Genomic DNA, 6,411 nt, shown 5'->3' on the forward strand with positions numbered 1-6,411 from the left:
AATCCAAAACATAAATATTAAAAAAACGAAAAATGTAAAACAACTATTCTCTCAAGCTATCAGAATGCTTTATTTGTAAATGAAGGCTTCTCACGCATTTGACCCAAATTCACTGGTAAAGGTCTCACCAGACCCAGATAGCTCTTAAACGGGCTATAACATCTCATTATTTTAAAAATTAATCTGATCATTAAATATTTGATATGAAAATCCTAAAAAATAGGAATACACTAAAAATTAATATCCTATTTTATTTAAAAAAGATATTATTATTAATTAAGAAACAATTTTATAATAAAGAAAATAAACGGGTAATGGGTATCACCAAATCCAGATAGCTTTTAAACCGGAATATAACATATCATTTATTTGTGAACCATTTAATCATCAAACCTCAAGTATATTAATTATTAACTTTCTTACAATAAAAAAGTTGAAATCCAAATATACATATATAAATATTAAAAACAAATAATGTAAAACATCCCCCGTAATACGAGGGATAAAATCTAGTTATTTAATAAATCAAATAAGTTCGCATTATGTAGCCTATAAACTGATTTTATATGACCATAATTTATCACACATATGATTTTTCAACAACATTATTTATAATAAGCATGATCTTTTAGATATCAAATATAACAATTAAATCGAGTGAGTAGTTTATGATAAAAAATAAATACCCAAGATACTATAGCTGTGATATAACGACTTATAATTGCGATTGGTCAAATCTCAATTATAACTAAACTAGTTTTAAAGCTCGTGTCATATACTGGATAATTTAAATTATAAAATTATAAGTAAAAAAACTAATTACATAGCGTATATGAAAAAAAATGTATTACATCTATGCTTGTATCTATAAAATATGTACATAAATTGATTTTATTTATGTCATAAAATGATTTTTTTTAAATGGACTTAATAAAAAAAATGTCCGTGCAAAAACATACCCGAGAATGCTTCTTTCTATTGAAAAATTCATTCTCGGTGCATATATCTATAATTGAAAGACTTTTGGTTATGAACCAATTTCGAAAATAAAGTTTCTCATACGATAGTAGTTCTAACCACTCAGCCTAAATACAAAAGGAGCGTTATATATTTATCAATTTACCACCCATCAAAGGAAAGTAGAACATTAAATTGTAACAATGGATGTTCTTTAAGAGTTATGTTTTTCTGAGCTACACCATGAAAAAGATTTTGATAAGTTTCAGAGGGCTTCTCGACTTTGTCATAATGACAACATAAAAAATAACATGTTAACACATTCAATTTTGTGAATATTCATTTGAGCATAGTTTTGCATGACATGCTTCCCATACAATGTTCTAATCACCATTGAAGGAAAAATTAATGTTCACATAAATATTTCAAATTTGATAAAAGTTAGAAGCATTGATAGGCATGGGGGTGGCACGTCGAAAGTGTTCGCAATCTTTTCTTATATTTTAATAGCTGAGGGAAAAATAGTCAGTTTGTCAAATCTCGAACCTTTGGATTATTTCAAAAAAATGCCCTTAAAAATAAATTTGAAACCCAAATCATGTTTAAACTTCTAACTTTCATACTTTTGACATTTTAAAGTCAACATTTTGAACCATAACAAATTTGACGATAAATCTATTTTGCATTCTCATACTATTAAAAGTACTCAAAATTTTCATATTTGACCCGTTACTAATTTTAACCTAAATGCAGTTAACTTATACTAAACAATTTATTTACCAACTTTTGACCCATAAAATCAAATTTAAGTTCCAAAAAAACCCGAAACAATTTTCATTTGAGAAACATGATTTGTTATTGATTTTTGAAATTCACCAAGTATTTTGAAATATATAGTACGTAAAATAATATGTTAATATTTATATTTATAAAAATATATAGATATTACATAAATATAGTGTAAAAGAAAAATAAATCATTATTGATTTATCTACCTATTCTAATAAAGTAAAATAAATGTGGACACTTGTCATGTTTTGGTTAATTCTCACAATTTTTTCCCTCCTAAATTAATATACCCTAATATATGTAATAAATCAATAATTATTCATTTTCTTTTACACTATATTTATATAATATCTATATATTTTTATAAATATAAATATTAACATATTATTTTTACTACATATTTCAAAATACTTGGTGAATTTCAAAAATTAACAACAAATAATGTTTCTCAAATGAAAATTGTTTTGGGTTTTTTTATTGAACTTAAATTTGATATTATGGGTCAAAAGTTGGTAAATAAATTATTTGTTATAAGTTAACTACATTTATGTCAAAATTTGTTACGGGTCAAAAAATGAAAATTTTGAGTATTTTTAGAAGTTTGAGAATGCAAAACGAATTTATCGTCAAATTTGTTATGGATTCAAAGTGTTAACTTTAAAATGTCAAAAGTATGAAAGTTAGAATTTTAAACGTGATTTAGGTTTCAAATTTATTTTTAAGGGCATTTTTTAAAATAATCAAAAATTTCGGGATTTGGCAAACTGACTATTTTTCCCTCAACTATTAAAATGTAAAAAAAAGATTGCGAACACTTTCAACATATCACCCTCATGCCTATTAATGCTTCTAACTTTTATCAATTTTGAAATATTTATGTCTACATTAATTTTTCCTTCAATGGTGATCAGAACGTTGTATGGGAAGCATGTCATGGAAAACTATGCTCAAATGAAACAAAATATTCACAAAATGGATAGGTTAACATGTTATTTTTTTATGTTGTCATTATGACAAAGTCGAGAAGCACTCTGAAACTTATCAAAATCTTTTTCATGATTTAGCTCAGAAAAACATAGCTCTTAAAAAACATCCATTGTTACAATTTAATGTTTTACTTTCCTTTAATGAGTGGTAAATTGATAAATATATCAATAAAGGTAACGCTCCTTTTGTATTTAGACTGAGTGGTTAGAACTACTATCGTATGAGAAGCTTTATTTCCGAAATTGGTTTATAACCAAAAGTATTTCAATTATACATATATGGCACCGAGAATGAATTTTTTCAATAGAAAGAAATATTATCGGGTACGTTTTTGCACGAGCATTTTTTTTATTAAGTTCATTTAAAAAAATAATTTTGTAACATAAATAAAATCGATTTATGTACACATTGTATAGATACAAGCATAGATGTAATTCATTTTTTTCATATACGCTATGTAATTTTATAATTTGAATTATCCCGTGTGTGACACGAACTCTAAAACCAGTTACATATATTAGGGTATATTAGTTTTGGAGGGAAAAAAAATTATGAGAAATAACCAAAACATGACAAATGTCCACATTTATTTTACTTTATTAAAATAGATAGATTTGAGTGACTAATTAAAATATCAGTTCTAAACAACATATCGTATTCAAGAGGTATTGTGTCAATGCCACCCTCGCCAATGACACCACAGACATATAGGCAACGCTTTTTGATGAAGCAATGAACAAACTCATAAATATCAATTGCCACGACATGATTACAACGAAAGGCTACACCTACCAAAGAATCATCCCAACTCCAATGCTTCCAGTAATAGGTGTAACAACTAACAAAGCAGATAAATATAACTCTCAAAATAGACCATTCAATTATTGTCAACAACATAAACGGTCCAGCACCAAAACAGATAGCCAACAGACAGCAGCTTCTGCGAAATAGAAGATTCCAAAAAGGCCATACGACAAACCAACAGGTACTGCTGCAAAACCGAAGACTCAAAAAAAAAGACCATATGGCAAACCGACATGTACTGCTGCAAAAATGGAGATGTTAACAAGACCATATGACAAACCATAACATTTCTTACTTAAGCTACAGATTCAGGAGCAAAGAAACAAAAGATGCAGTGAAATACATAGCTAGATAAGCTTTTGGGACGAGCGCAATCCAAGGCATACAAGACTATAATTTTGGCAGGACCTACATGTTCGGAAGATGAGTTCATAAGGTTTTGTAAAAAGTCCTTGCATTTACTTTGTAAACCCAAAAATACCCTACTAGATGAGAAAGGGCAGGCTGGTATTATGAAGCAGATATAAGCATTTCTAAGACTACAAATGCAGTTTGTTAATGTAACACCGCCATGTAGCACATATTAGCTTAACTATTATGGACACTATCTAGGATGTCACCAATTTAGATCTATGCAGGTGTTGCGTTCGTCACCATTTCATATAGAACACACGGACCTGTTGGCAACCCAACCACGCCGCAACGTGGGTGAGCCCACTAGTTAACATTTAAGAACATATAAACACATTGGTGCATGCATACTAACATGAAAGCAAGGAATCAAGTGTGTCAAATTTAATTAATTTAAGAAGCGAAAAATTGGTTAGTATTTTAGTGGTGTTGCTTAGCATCATGTACTTCGATAAGATCTTAGAACATCGGTATAGGGAAATCATTTGGCCTGATTTAATGTCGAACTCATACTTTGTAACTCATAGAAGAGAACTTCTCGCTCTTTGGTCGGATTTTATATTTCTTTTGACGCAAAATACTTTAATTTGAAAATTAGTTCCATACATGATTCGAAAGATATACATGAGGAATCAACAAAAATCCAACAGGTTATGTTGTACTTACGTTATCTAGTACTTGTTATCACTATAAAACCAGTCACAAAGATGGGTTTTCTTGTGTGTCCAATTTTGAATCTTTTGTCTAGTATGTATCATTTATTTAAAATTAATAGCTTTATTTTATATATTTATCCTACTTCGAATCCATCCGTCTTTTGGGAAAATGAGAGATCTTTTGGGAAAATGAGAGAAAGTTAAAATAATGATTTTTTCTGTACTTATTTTGTTCGGGAAGTTGGCTGATGCTAACATTAACAAGGAATTTTTTACCAAACTAGTGTTGGTGGAAAAAGTATTTACCATTTTTGTGTTCCATGAAAACTATTTACCAAACTAGTGTTTTCCTTCATTTTCTATTAACCTTTTATTATTAAATCATCATATTAGAGTTTCTTTTTTATTATTTTTATATTAGTTAACCTTTTTTTATATTTTATCAACAAAACTTTTCTTATCTTTTTTTTTATCTCGTTGCTATTCTTTTTATTTATTTCTTTTTTAATTGTTTTCAAATGTATTTATTTTTTGCTTTTATTTAAATATACTCATCAAAGTTTCAAAACTAAACCTAAAAAATAAAATTCGTAAATGAGTATATTTAAATAAAAGCAAAAAATAAATACATTTGAAAACAATTAAAAAAGAAATAAATAAAAAGAATATCAACGAGATAAAAAAAAAAGATAAGAAAAGTTTTGTTGATAAAATATAAAAAAAGGTTAACTAATATAAAAATAATAAAAAAGAAACTTTAATATGATGATTTAATAATAAAAGGTGAATAGAAAATAAAGGAAAACACTAGTTTGGTAAATAGTTTTCATGGAACACCAAAATGATAAATACTTTTTCCATCAATACTAGTTTGGTAAAAAATTCCATTAACAAGAAAATACTTTAGACAATGACTAATTTTGTTTACTTATTCTAAATCACAATAATAACAGGCTTATTAAAATGATCTTAAGGACTAACATAGGTAGTATGTCAAATCATTATTACATACTTATTGTAAAATACCAAAATAATTATTATATATATTTATTGTAAATGTTTTGGGGACCAAAGGGATAGGTAGTTTATAAAGATTTTTTTAACACATCCAAATCATACAAATATAAAAAAAGAGTATACATGGATGCATTACTTAATATCGAACGAGTCAGCTGAGAACGAAGTCTTACCACATACAGTTTATTTGACACTCACTTCTATATAATAAACAAAACAATAAAAAATATTAGGAAGCATACCTATTATTTTTTTTGTTTTTCTTACCAACCGAAAGCATGGGACCAAACAAATATAAAGTTTATAGTTGATGAGTGATAAGTTTGTTTCATTGGTACATGTTTGTTCCTTGGATGTTGAGACGTGACCAGTTAAGACAGTTTATGACATTTGAAGATTCAAACTAAAACCTATGGTTACTATTTTTTATTTTGCTAATAGTTACAATATTTAGTATAGATGGAATTGTGTCCGTTAATTAACGTAAGAGGGATATTAGGAGACCACCTTATTAATCTCGTGGTATGGTTGTCACGTTTACAAGGTTCAACCAACGTCTAGGGATGGTCTTGGTATGGGCCCGGAATATTTTTAAAAAAATATATAAATGTAAAGTTTTTTTAACCTTAAGTGGTGAGTTGGGTTAAAAATGGCTGAAAAGAAACCGATAAGCACCTAGTTTTTTTTTTTTTTTGAACAAGTCTATTAAACATTAAAGAATCTAATAAAGTCTAGGCCTAGCTAGTAATGAAGTACTACTATAACTATCGTCAATCTTTTTTGGGATTAA

This window comes from Bidens hawaiensis, unplaced genomic scaffold (assembly GCF_021521415.1).
Source record: "Bidens hawaiensis isolate Kalapana, Puna unplaced genomic scaffold, B.hawaiensis_p1.1 tig00054833_1, whole genome shotgun sequence".
NCBI lineage: Eukaryota > Viridiplantae > Streptophyta > Magnoliopsida > Asterales > Asteraceae > Bidens > Bidens hawaiensis.